Genomic DNA, 14,941 nt, shown 5'->3' with positions numbered 1-14,941 from the left:
TTATGTCTATTAGCACATTCATTGTACTTTAATGCTGTATTGTAATCTGTTTATTAATCTGTAATAATCTCTAAAGTATATTTACAGTGCCCCAACAATATATCCTGTGTATTTTTGTTACATACTGGTGTATCTGCTGATGGTTAGACACCAAACTGCATTTCATTACCTTGTGAAGTACATGTTTAAACCCTTTCATGCATACGGTCACTACAGTGGACAGCTATTTACAGCTGTTCTCTTGTATATTCATGTATTTTGTTGTTCTTTCCCGTTGTTTTTGTTTTGTTTTGTTTTTTACGCATCTCTTTATTAAAGTTAAAGACACTACATATCTTTTCCGACATGAATTGGGTACATTATGTAGATCTCTCCTGATCATAAACCCCCAGAATCCATAAGCCCTCCCCATAGTTTTCACACAATTTATCAGTAATACATGTTTCTGTGCATCAAAATTAAACGTGCGGTGTCCAGCTGAGTGGACATTTTGGCAACTTCATGAAAATAAGTTCATATGATTTTTTTAAATTGTTTTTCATTATTATATTTTTTGTATGTATTTTTTTTTAATTTATTTATTTTATTTTATTATTTATTTATTTATTTTCAGAAGAAAATTTTCAATCACATTGTTTTTTCCATGTCTAAAGAGGAATAAAAACACTCAGGAAAAAAATTGATTAAGGCTCTTCTAATTCGTGCATGAAAGGGTTAATAAAATAAAGTTGAATCGAATATCGAATCAATTGAAAACAGGCAGAATAAGATTAAATAATAATGATAAATTATACATAACAGAAATGAACCTGAATATTTTCTAGAGTTGGAAGACAGCACAACTGACAATGTACTATCCATGTCACCTGTATGTATATAATATGTATACACACACACTCACACAGACACACACATGCTATATGGACAAAAGTATGTGGACACATTGAATTCAGGTGTTCTTTTCTACCAGGGGTCTGGGATGCAAAACAATTATGACTAATGTCAGATATAGTTACCTCACCAAGGAGGATCTGTTTTTGCCAGGGTTTGTTTGTCTGTCTGTCTGTCTGTTTGTTTGTCTGTCCGTTAGTGTGCAACATAACTCAAAAAGTTATGGACAGTTTGGATGAAATTTCAGGGTTTGTTGGAAATGGGATAAGGAAGAAATGATTACATTTTGGTGGTGATCGGGGGTGGGGGGCCCACGGGGGGGGGGCCACTGATCAGCCTTGGCGGAGGTCTGCGCTCTCCGAGTGCTTCTAGTTCAAAAAGTTATGGACGGGTTTGGATGAAATTTTCAGGAAATGTTGATACTGGCACAAGGAACAAATGATTAAATTTTGGTGGGATTGGGGGTGGGGGCTGGGGGGGCCCCACTGATCGGCCTTGGCGGAGGTCTGCGCTCTCCAAGTGCTTCTAGTTTATATTGGGATAAATATTGTTGCATCTATATCATAAAAGCCCCATGGCCTGTGTGTGTGTGTGTGTTTGGGGGTTCACACAAAATCCGTACAGAGACTGACTGCTGCAGTTTGTCGTACTTATGTGTTTTTGGTGAAGGAAGACAGTGGTGAAAATGGACCAGTATTGTGGGAGCTCTTAGTCATTTTGAATACACTAGCCTTATGATCACATTTCTATGCCCAGAAGGCTTTGGCGGTGACTGCTGGACAATGTGGTACAGCATGCAGGAAATACACAACAGCATAAGAACAACCACATCTAGAACCTGTGGATCCCCTCAGGTCAACGCACTAGTTTACACTTTAGTTTGTGTGGAGTCAAAGTCCATGTGAACCCCAGGCTCCTGTGAGTCCAGGTCTAGTTTAGTGCAGTTCATTGTAACCTGTAAATGGAATTAAACCTGCTTCTATGGGTATTCTGGAGGATTTTAGTCCCTGTTCTGCACTTTCTATTCATGTTTTGTGTCTCTGTTTGGCTTAGTGGGCGTTTTCCACAGGGAAAGTGACACCAGTGCAACCCTGTAGTGATGAGGAACCAGGTTTTGTCCAGATTAGGATGATACTTGCAGGCAGGGTGGGTTCGTTTGGAGTTTAGTCTGGAGATGCTTCGTGTGTTTACTGAACAGATCAGCAGAGATCTGAGGGGGTTTGGTGGGGGTTCTGGGGGTTTCTTGCATCTGTCTTGTTTTTTTTTTTTTTCCCACATTTTTTTTGCATAAAATGTCATGATCTTTTTTTTAAGGCAGTTTATTAGTTTCCAACCAGTTTATTTGTAAAGTCACATAAGGAAGTGGTGTTGAAAACCTTAAAAATACATAAAACTTAGAACACAACACAGAACACACCAAGTGCAAAAATTAGATTAGATTACATCAATTAGATTAGATTAGATTAGATTAGATTAGATTAGATTACATAATTTAGATTAGATTAGATTAATTTAGGTTAGATTACTATAGATTCGATTAGATTACTTTAGATTAGATAATTAGATTACATTGATTACATTACATTACTTTAGAATAGATTACTTTAGATTAGATTAGATGAGATAAAACTAATTACTACTACTACTACTACTACTACTACTACTACTACTACTACTACTACTACAGGGTGGGGGAAGCAAAATGTACAATATTTTGAGGCAGGTATTGAAAGACAGTGTATGACCAATTAGTTTTATTGAAAGTCATGAGAATTTATTTGCCACAAGAAAATGTACATAATAGAAAATGTTTTTATTCTATGTGTCCTCCTTCTTTCTCAATAACTGCCTTTCACACGCTTCCATAAACTTGCACAAGAGTTCCTCAAATATTGGGGTGACAACTTCTCCCATTCTTCTTTAATAGTATCTTCCAGACTTTCTGGTAATAGTTTTGCTCATAGTCATTCTCTTCTTTCCATTAAACAGTCTTTATGGACACTCCAACTATTTTTGAAATCTCCTTTGGTGTGACGAGTGCATTCAGCAAATCACACACTCTTTGACGTTTCCTTTCCTGATTACTCATATGGGGTAAAAGTTTCTGAAAAGGTATGGATAATAGTGTTAGGTATGATTATGACATCAGTATATGTTGGGTTTCAAAACAACTGACGTAGTGCCTGCTGAGAAAAAAACAACTAAATGTTCATTGTAAATTTGTTTCCCCACCCTGTATTACTACTACTACTACTACCACTACCACTACTACTACCACTACTACTACTACTACTACTACTACTACTACTACTACTACTACTACTACCACTACCACTACTACTACTACTACTACTACTACTGCTACCACTACCACTACCACTACTACTTTTACTACTACTACTACTACTACTACTACTACTACTACTACTACTACTACTACTACCACTAGTACGACTATTACTACTACTACTACTACTACTATTACTACTACTACTACTACTACTACACTAGTACTATTACTACTAACTACTACTACTTCTACTAACTACTACTACTACCTACTACTACTACTACTACCACTAGTACTACTATTACTACTACTACTACTACTACTTCTACTACCACTACTACTATTACTACTACTACTACTACCACTAGTACTATATACTACTACTACCATACTACTATTACTACTACTAACTACTACTTCTACTACTAACTATTACTACTAACTACTACTAGTACTACTACTACTACGACCACTACTACTACGACTACTACTACTCACTACCACTCACTACTTACTAACTACTACTACCACTAGTACTACTATTACTACTACTACTACTACTTCTACTACTACTACTACTATTACTACTACTACTACTACCACTAGTACTACTATTACTACTACTACCACTACTTACTATTACTACTACTACTACTACTCTACTTCTACTACTACTACTACTATTACTACTACTACTACTACCACTAGTACTACTATTACTACTACTACCACTACTACTACTACTACTACTACTACTTCTACTACTACTACTACTACTACTACTACTACTACTTCTACTACCACTACTACTATACTTACTACTACTACTACCACTAGTACTACTATTACTACTACTACTGCTACTACTTCTACTACTACTACTACTATTACTACTACTACTACTACCCACTAGTACTATTACTACCACTAGCAGAGGGTTCCGAGGCTGCAGAGTGTGGTGGCTGTAGTTTTCCTCTGCACCCCCACAGGCTTCCATATCAAAGCACAGCATCTCTGTTCAGTGGCAGCAGACACAACAGAACAGAGAGCATCATGGAGCAGAGCCGGATCACAGGCTGCTGCATGGGCACCAGATGAACAACAGTTGCCACGTTCGCATGGTGCCGCGTTCGTTAGCGTCCAAGTGTTTGTGCTCAGTGAGCATGCTCAGTGGAGTTCATCTCATAACAGAGTGAATAAATCAGAGATGAGTTCAGGTTTAGACGCTGGTTTAAACCTGTAACGTAAACCAGAACTGGTCCTGAATCCAGCAATTAGACAGATTCTCCAACATTAAAACTAAGAAACCACAGAGAGCTGTACAAATAAACAGTAAATGTGTTTTTTGTTTTTTCTTTTGTAGATTCTGCTTAAGAAAACTCCATTTCTGTCTCCTCAACATGACATTTCTTTTTTTTTTTTTTTTTTTTTTTCGGTTGTCTTACACTTTATATCCTAACCTAAAAACACTGTCTCAGGAACATTTTTGGTCAACTGTTTCACACCATTTACCTACAATTTATTAAATTAATTGTAATAAAAATATTAATATTGAACCACTTCAGGCTAAAATATCCCTATTCAAGGGTTGTTATATTGATATTGTACGGAAAGATCTCCTCATTCATTTGTTTTTTACTTATTATTTTATATGTTAATCTGCACCTCAGCAGAAAATGTGTGAATAATGAGCAAGTAAGTAAATAAACTTAGTGAATCCTACTTAAAATACAGCTGTTTATTTATTTATTTATTTATTTATTTCAGATTTCATATCTAAAAAGGAGCAGGAATGAGAAGTGTTGTATTTCACCTGCCTCTTCCTCAGTCCATCAATAAATAATAAACATGATAAACAATGAACAGCTACTGCCTAAGGAAAATGGAAAAAGTACGAATTGAGAACCATATACAGTAATTAGACCTAAAAACACGTCTCCTCTCCACTTCATATAAACCTAATTTTATTTCTTTACACATTTTAACTGATATTTATTTATTTATTTATTTTATTGAACTGATAGATATTCAAACCCTTCCTTTAAATCAGTCTGTATGGAGTTTAATCTGTTCATACTGATATTAAAATTAAATTTAGACCCTTTTGGCTAAAAATAAATGCTTTTTAAATAAATTACAGATAGTGCATTTTATATAGACTTAAAAAAGACAAAAAAGTAGAGTTAAAAAAAAGTACAATAAGTGCCAGTGGAATCAGTCTGCAGTGTCCGCTTATGATCAGCAGGGGGCGATCGATAGATAGATAGATAGATAGATAGATCGATAGATAGATAGATAGATAGATAGATAGTAGATAGATAGATAGATAGATAGATAGATAGATAGATAGATAGATAGATAGATAGATAGATAGATAGAATGACAAACGCATATAAGAATAAAAACACAAGAATAAACACACTATACATGACAAATTTGAATTAAAAAATGGGTAAAAACTGGTAGAAAGTCTGTATAAATCAACAGTAAGATGCAACAGTAAACTGTTATGTGCAAAGTATAATGGAATTTCAGTAAGATGGAGGTGGATAAATATCAATAAAGAGCATAATGAAAATATATTTAAACATCAGGCAGAGGTGAGTTTATTCAATGAAATGTCATAGACACAGTTTCTGAAGATGTTAACAGTCAAACCCATTTTACTTTCCAAACATGAAAATAGGAGGAAACTGTATGCGGACATGAACTAAAGCTCCCAGACTAATTATAGTGGAGTAAAAAATGTATAGTATTCACCTTTTAGATCTAGTGGAGAAAAGGAACAAAGTAAAAGTAGACCTTAGTACATCAATAAAAGTATTTGACCAAACTTAACTGTGTTCAGTCTGACTTCATTTTATTATTATTTTCCTTCTTTTATCAGTCAAATATTATGACTAATCCATGTATTACCTCTGCCGGGAGGTATTGTGATCACTTTGCTTTCTGTGTTTGCGTGTTTGCATGTTTGTTTGTTTGTTTGTTTGTTTGCAAGATAACTCAAAAAGTTAAGGATGGATTTTCATGAAATTTTCAGGAAATGTTGATACTGACACAAGGAAGAAATGATTAAATTTTGGCGGAGGTCTGCGCTCTCTGAGTGCTTTTCTTGTTCAATGTTATTTGCTCATTTTGATTCATATCTTACATATTTTTACAAGTCGAGGGTGTCTGTCATTATACTTTCATTATACTTTTTAATTCACATACATGGTTATTCTGCAAAAAATCTAAATTTACCAAGTGTATTTTTTTTCATTTTTTAGTCAAAAAATCTCATCACTTCTAAAATAAGACATAATCACTTAAAGAGTAACTTTTCAGTGAGATATAAGAACTGATTTTAGACAATATTTCTGCATAATTCAAGATTTTTTTTTTTTGCTTAAACCAAGATTTTTTTTTTTTTTTGCTGAATTCACGATTTTTTGCTTAATTCAAGCAAAAAAAAAAAAAAAAAATCTGCAATGGAACAAGTGAGTAAATTGCGTTAAATCTCTCTCTCTCTCCTCTCTCCTCCTCCAGCTCTATCTCTTTGTGTCTCTCTGTCTCTCTCTCTCTGTCTCTCTCTCTCATCCTCCTCACCCTCTCCTCTCTCTCCTTCTCTCTCTCCCTCTATTCTGTCCGTCTATCTCTGTCTCTCCTTCTCCGCTGTCTCCTCTCTGCTCTCCTCTCTCCTTGTCTCTCCTCCTCTCTCTCGCTCTCTCCTCTCGTGTCTTCTCTTCTCCTCTCTCTCTCTCTCTCTGTCTCTTACTCTATGTCTCTCTCTCTCTGTCTCTACTCTGTCTCTCTCTCTCTCTCTTCTCTGTCTCTTCTCTCCTCTCTCTCTCTCTCTCTCTCTCTGGTCTCTCTCCTGTGTTCTCTCTCTCTGTCTCTCTCTCTCTCTCTCTGTCTCTCTCTGTCTCTCTCTCTCTCTCTCTCTCTCTCTCTCTGTCTCTCTCTGTCTCTCTCTGTCTCTCTCTCTCTCTCTCTCTCTCTCTCTCTCTCTCGGCTGTTTTCTTCAGTCAGTCTGAACTCTGTCAGATGTTCTTCCAGTTCTCCTCCAGTGCTCTGGTAGATTACAGATCTGCTGCTGGACCACATGAACCTGTTTCTAAGCCGTAGTTATCTGCCTCTGTCTGTTTAATGACTACTCTCTCCTCCTGAATTAAACACCAGCTGGGATAGGCCGGCACCCGTTCCCACTTTAACCACACTCATCCCTGAGGAGGTTCCACGTTTACTCTGGGAGGGTTAGAACTGGGGGGTCAAACATGTGGCCCGTGGCCCAAAACCGGCCCACCTAAGGGTCCAACCCCGGTCCAAGGGATGGATATGGAAAGTACAAGAATTACACTGAAGATATTAAGAGTTAAGGGTTGAACTGGTTTTAGTTCTGGTTCCACATACAGACCAGTTTGATCTAAAGTAAAATAATAAGTTAATAAGTTAAGTTCCACTTCCTCCCACTCCTTTTTGAATGTGCAAAGGAAGTCATGTATATGTATAAGTTTTGTTTTTTTGTTTGTTTGTTTGTTTGTGTTTATCCATGACTTCGTACAACCTGTTTTATTTGTAAGGACTAAGTAAGATTACTTTGTCTTCTTGCATATTTGAAATAAATAAATAAATAACCTATGAATAATCACTCCAAATATTTTTTTTAGTTTAATGTTCAAGAAAATTACATTACGCCTTTAAATAATGTCAACTCCAATTTTTTCTTCGTTTTGGTGCAAAAAATAACATTAAATTGTAACAATATTACATTTGCAAACTATGCATTAACAATAAAATGTGAAAAACCTGAACAAATATGAACAACCTGAAACGTCTAAAGAAAATTAAGTGTAAATTTAACAATATTTTGCCCTTTAGTAAATGTTTTGTGCATTTGTTGATCCACTGTGATCTATAAGTTGTAATACACGTGTATAAATGATAACTTGAGGCATAATATTGTTAAAATCGCAGTTATTTTTCATAAGAAAGTTCTGTTTTTTCACATCTTTTTTGTTTGGATAGTTTGTAAATGTAAATATTTTCATAATCTCAGGGTTTTTTTTTTCACTAAAACAGAAAAACATTTGGAGTTGTCATTATTTAAATGATAACTTGAGGCATAATATTGTTAAAATCGCAGTTATTTTTCATAAGAAAGTTCTGTTTTTTCACATCTTTTTTGTTTGGATAGTTTGTAAATGTAAATATTTTCATAATCTCAGGGGGTTTTTTTTTGCACTAAAACAGAAAAACATTTGGAGTTGTCATTATTTAAATGATAACTTGAGGCATAATATTGTTAAAATTGTACTTATTTTTCTTAAGAAAGTACAATTTTTTCTGGTTTTTCACATCTTTTTTGTTTGGATAGTTTCTAAATGTGAATATTTTCATAATATATGGTTATTTTTTGCACTAAAACACAAACATTTGGAGTTGTCATTATTTAAATGATAACTTGAGACAGGATATTGTTAAAATTGCTGCTGATTTTCTTTAGATAGTTCAGTTTTTTCTGGTTTTTCACTTTTTTTTTGTTTGGATAGTTTGTAAATGTAAATATTTTCATAATTTCAGGTTATTTTTTTGCACTAAAACAGAAACATTTGGAGTTTCCATGATTTCAATGATAACTTGAGACAGAATATTGTTAAAATTGCTGGTGATTTTCTTTCGATAGTTCCGTTTTTTCTGACTTTTACATCTTTTTAGTTTGGATAGTTTGTAAATGTAAATATTTTCATAATTTAAGGTTATTTTTTTGCACTGAAACAGAGAAACATTTGGAGTTGTTTTATTTATAGGTTATTATGTTAGTATTTTACTGGTCGGACCCACTGGAGATCAAAGTGGACTACATGTGGAACCTGGACTAAAGTGGGTTAGAGGGTCTGAGGAGGATCACCAAGTCCACCAGGAGGTTCAGAGGAGGCGTTAACCACCTTTAAGCTGCATTTCAGGAGGATTTAAGGTCCTTAAAGGGGGTCTGGTGGTTGTGGAGAAGCTGAAGTCTCTGTTGAGAAGGTCTGACATGATGAGAGCTGCAGGATTTGACTTCCCAGAGTGCTTTGCTTCTGTCCTGCTGAGCGTGTGAAGCTGCGAATGTGAATGTGAAAACAGAGAAAACAGAAGGTCCATGAATGTCAATGTGAGCCAGGAGGGCGGGAACTATTGTTCTGCTAATGGATGTTTTGGGAGGGTCATTTGGATGAAGATCAGAGGGATCAGTGAAGAGGAAGTTTATCAAAATAAAAGCATTTGTCACATGGACTTACGCTGCCTTCAGGGACTATCAGGAAGATGGGCCTTTACAGTTGTTTATTCAAAAGTACAGGACGAAAAGGATGTAAAAGATGAAATAAACCAAAAGAAAACACTCAAACCAAGACAAAAACTGATGTAAATACTTTCACTTTTCAGTCTCTTTATTTATTTTATTGGATTATTTGACAGTGCACATTAATGAACAAGTTTCGACCAGATTCTGTTACATTTAAAGGGCTCATATTTATCTAAACCAGGGGGGTCAAACTCATTTTCTTCTCGGGGCCACATTCAGCCCAATTTAATCTGCAGTGGGCCGGACCAGTACAATAATAACCTGATAGCCAATAAATAATGACAACTCCAAATTGTTTTAGCGCAAAAAATAACATTCAGTTATGCCAGTATTTACATTTATAAACTATCCAAACAAAAAGGATGTGAATGACCTGAAAAAAATGCAATTTGTTTTGAAATATCAGTACAATTTGATCAATATTTTGCCTTGACTTATCATTTATACACATGCATTACAGAGCAGATCTACAAAGGAACAACACATTTAATAACAGGCAGAATATTGTTAAAATTGCACTTAATTTACTTTAGACATTTCAGGTTGTTCTTATTTGTTCAGGTTATTCACATTTTATTGTTAAAGGATAGTTTCTTAATGTAAATATTTTTCAGAATTTAATGTTTTTTGCACTAAATCCAAGCGAAAAAATTGGTGAAGTCATTATTTATTTGGACCCTAATAGTTCATACAGTTTGAATTTGAACCCTCCAGCTGCTGCAAAACTATCTTTAGATTCATTTGGGCAAAAAACAACTGGATTTCTACAACTGTTTTAATTCTTTCTTAATTTGTTACGTCTATAACTTGTTACGACATTTGCACATATAAGGTCCAGACTTCAGACGAACATTTCTCCAGTACGACATCACTGTTTGTCAGCAGCAGCGGTCGTAGTCCAGACTGAAAATATGTCCAGACCAGCGCTCACAACGACCTTTCTGGTGTCATTACTCAGAAATAGGGTTGTTTTATTTTATTATTGTTTAAAGCTGTGCCCTCTTCTTATCTTGTTTTGTTTCTGTAACTTTCCTGCTTATAAATAGGGTAGGCATAATAATAATAATAATAATAATAATAATAATAATAATAATAATAATAATAATGGATTGGATTTATATAGCGCCTTTTTAGACACCCAAAGCACTTTACATTATTGACCCATTATTTATTCGCTCTCACATTCTCCCTCCCTCCCATAAATCAGCTGTTGCTTCAGCCTATGCCTTTTTGCCCATGTTTAATGTAGAAATCCAAACCGTATGTAAGTTTTTATCATGTTCTGTTAAATTACAACTACTACCACAGATGGGCCTGTGGAGGTTCATAAATGAAGACGCAAAATGTCACTCCTTTAAAGTTAGAATTACTGTGCGTCATTCACTGATAAGCCTTCAAGAGTAATAATACAATAACGATGAGAGTAAAAGTATCTACATTATAAAAGCCAAGTGTCTTCTGTGTGTGTGCGTGTGTGTGTGTGTGTGTGTGTGTGTCCAGGGATTCACACAAAATTCGGAAAACGCTGACTACTTCAGTTTGTCATACTTTTGTATTTTTGATCACTGAACAGACTAGCGAAAACAGCATGTTGATAGGACCAATATTTTAGGAGATATTAGTAATTTTGAATACAATATCTTTACAGTCATGTTGTTATGGCGATAACACTTTGGTGGTGACTGCTGGACAAATGTGGTACAGCATGTATGAATACACAACAGCATAAAAACGATCACATCTACAACCTGTAGATTCCCACGGGGCAACACACTAGTTATGTAATAAGATAAAATATGACTATTTATTCCACCGTGAGGGAATTTCAACAAAAGCAAGTGCAGAGAAAAAGACAGGTAGAAAAATCACAAACAAGTGAAAAATGAAATATAGAAAGGAAAAAAGAAATTTAGTATTTACATAAAAATCAAATATTATTTATATATTTACATTGTGGTTGCACATACACATAGTGTGTACATCCACTATAATATACTATAATATAACATAACATAATATAATTTAATATAATATAATATGATATAATATAACCTTTGTTACTTGTGTGTGTATATATCTATATCTATCTATCTATATCTATCTATCTATCTATCTATCTATCTATCTATCTATCTATCTATCTATCTATCTATCTATCTATCTATCTATCTATCTATCTATCTATCTATCTATCTATCTATCTATCTATCTATATATATATATAGATAGATAGATAGATATAGTGAGCTTTTTGTATATTTTAGCATTTGTTTGTTTTTGTATATTGTCAATATTTTTCAGTATAATTTTGTATGATATTCTTATACTGTCTTTTTCACTTTAAGTGTTTGCTGATTAACTGTTTTTTATTGTTCCTGTAACAGTGATAACAAAGATCTATTCTATTCTATTCTATTCTGTTCTATGTTCCTCAGAACTTCCAAAGCTTCTCAAACCAGTAAATTAGAAGACCATGAAACCCTCGTGGGAGAACTTGACTTTCTGTGTGGGTCTGGATGTAAAACCAGATCCACATCACAAACACCCAGACTCAGTGTGTTAGAAAATTACACACTGTGTGGAAAGTGCAGTGAATGCATCAGTCAGTAGTTTCAGTGGTGATGACAAGAGCTGATGGGTTCTTTTCACAGTAAAAAATAAAAAAGTCACCAGCTGCTCTTCTTCTGTGGTGTTTCAGACAGAGTGAAGAGAGAGAGAGAGAGAGAGAGAGAGAGAGAGAGAGAGTTTTATAAAGCTGCTGCAGTTTAACAGGAAGTTATACTTTCAAAATAAAAGCCTGTATTGTTTACCTGCACACTTTTATTCCAGATGTTACAAACTGCACGTTCCCTTTGGATATTCTGAATTAGGTCTAAAACAGGAGGATATGTTGATTTTACCCTGGTTTTATGAGGATTATTTGGACATTTTTTACATATTTTCTGCTTGTTTTACTGCAAATTATGACATATTTTAGTCAGAAAGAAAAACAAACCTACTGTGGAATATTATGACAGACGAGATCAACATGTTCATAGATACATGGAAATCTTATAAATTCATTTTCCATTGGTGAAAAAGCATAAAAACTGCACATGACCAAGTATTTTAGTGAATGGTCCCCAAAAAATCCTATGCATGACTTAAATATACATCTAAAGAAGAGGAAAGCCTCATTATACTCACATTATAGTCATTGTAAAGTTCAGAATGTGTAAAAAAAAAAAAAAAAAAAAAGGTTCAGTGTCACATTTTTAGATTAAAAAAACAAATTTAACATTCTTGGTTTTGCTTTACATTAGCATAAGAAAGTAACATTTTTACTACAAGGTCATTGAATGAGTTTTACATATTAATTATTGCTGATTACTATATTTTACAGCCTAAATAGGAACATAATCTCTGTGTCAACCGAGGAAATTTGGTTGAAATGCATCATACATGTGATTTAGTGATTATTTTCTGTAGCATTTTCTAACAGAGGAATGATGGGTTTTCCTATATATTTAGAAAGACAATGAAGTATTCATATGGTTCATGTTCAATAGATCCTGATCAGTTTTATCAGTAACACTTTATTAATTTGTGATTTGTTTGTCATTATTTATTTGTTATTATTATGTATATTGTTTTTGATTGTAACATTCCCATAATATTCGCAGTAACAGTCTATACAGTATCTATAATATTCACACGACAACTCAATAGCACTGGTCAGGTTCAGCGTAAAAAAGATAAGATGAGATGAGATAAGATAAGATGAGGTGAGATGAGATATACTTTTTTGATCCCCCAAGAGGGAAATTCAAATGTACAGCAGCACAAGAATATGTATCAAAATAAAATAGACAAATAAAAAGAATTTTTTTAAAAAAAATTTTGGTGAATAAAAATGACAAAAATAGTAGTTGTAGTCGTAGTAGTAGCAATAATAATAATAATAATAATAATAATAATGATGATGATGATGATTGATTATTATTATTATTATTATTATTATTATTATTATTATTATCATTAATAATAATAAATAATAATAATAAATAAGTAAATCCACTTTTACTCTCATTAATATTGTATTCATGTATTCATTTTTTAAATCAAAATTTCTTTCTTTCTTTCTTTCTTTCTTTCTTTCTTTTTATTATTATTATTATTATTATTATTATTATTATTATTATTATTATTATTATATAACTAATTGTTACATTCCCACATTATTACCAATAATACATAATATCCTTGTGGTCATATATAGACTATGTTAATGTGTTATACGTTTTATTCCTTTATTTATTTTTTTCCATAATATTCCTTCTTATGCACCTATAATTTTCCCCTAATATCCGGATCGTTCCGTTTCGGTTTAACGCATAAGTTTTCGGTTTTTATTCTGTTACGTCCGTGCGTCTTATTGTGAAAGGCCGGGGCGGAAGTGTGGTGCGTTCAGGTGCGTTGACTCCTCAGACCCCGCACAGACCAGACCAGACCGCGGACTGTACCGGACCAGGCAGAAACCCGGACTCTCAGAGGAGATAAACCCGGGTCCAGGTGAACCGGGGCGCAGGTCTAGGACTTTAACCTGATCCGGGTCCAGGTGTAAATCCGGATCAGACCCCGCAGGAGGATCTGGTTTATTTCAGGAGTTTATTTCATCTGAGTCTCCAACAGGCGGCCGTGAATGCATCAGACTGTGCAGGTATTTAACTCTGGGTTTATATGTGTTCATGTTGTTTATTCTGTTTGATGGAGAAAAAATGTGTCTTCTTCACTTAAAATTGATCTAAAACAGTCTCATAATAATATTTCTTATAATTTACCTGTAACATTCTCATCAAATCTAGATGCACTTAGTTAATTATTTGACATATAATGTACAAAGAGTCTGAAAAGCCTACTGGAAATACCTGAAATAAAGTTTAAATTCCTATTATTAGTGTAATAAAAGTAAAATAACACAGAAAACTCAACCAAAACTCTTCCATAAAGTTAGTTTCAGTGTCATGTTGTTGAGTCATGAGAGCTGAATTTACTTTAAATTAATGTATTCCTTGTGTTTTATGTAAATATTTAGTAAAATGATGATGAATTTAGCAACTTTACCAATTTAAAGCTGTAATATTAATGGATGAAAAACAAAACCTCTTATCTGAAAAATGCACTTTGGTGTTTTCTTACAGGATGTTATTTGGTAATGAAACCCAAATCAACACTAATACTCTGTTTTTAAGTAAAAGTAAGGAAGTTAATTTTATTTATAGAGCACTTTTCACAGACAGGGAGTCACAAAGTGATTTACAGGGCAAGACATTTAAAACAGTTAAAATACAATTTAAAATGCAATTAAAATACAGTTAAAATACATTTAGAATACAGTTAAAATGCAGTTAAAATACAGTTAAAATGCAGTTAAAATACAGTTAGAATAATGCAGT

General features: G+C 33.8%; 1 protein-coding gene across 3 annotated transcripts in view; it reads left to right on the top strand.

Moving 5' to 3' along the window:
- The window catches only part of LOC115422286 (uncharacterized), a 96,555-nt gene that overhangs the window by 43,091 nt on the left and 38,523 nt on the right, over nucleotides 1–14,941 (top strand). For 2 of the 3 annotated variants that reach the window (XM_030138528.1, XM_030138530.1), the window contains exon 1: nucleotides 13,993–14,205. The exons of the other annotated variant lie outside the window; for it this stretch is intronic. The gene's annotated coding sequence lies outside the window, so the exon portion shown is untranslated. Of the gene's footprint in view, nucleotides 1–13,992; nucleotides 14,206–14,941 lie in introns of those variants that run through there. 3 annotated transcript variants of the gene reach the window in all.

This window comes from Sphaeramia orbicularis, chromosome 7, assembly GCF_902148855.1.
Source record: "Sphaeramia orbicularis chromosome 7, fSphaOr1.1, whole genome shotgun sequence".
Lineage (NCBI taxonomy): Eukaryota > Metazoa > Chordata > Actinopteri > Kurtiformes > Apogonidae > Sphaeramia > Sphaeramia orbicularis.
This window is presented reverse-complemented; position numbering and strand designations above follow the sequence as displayed.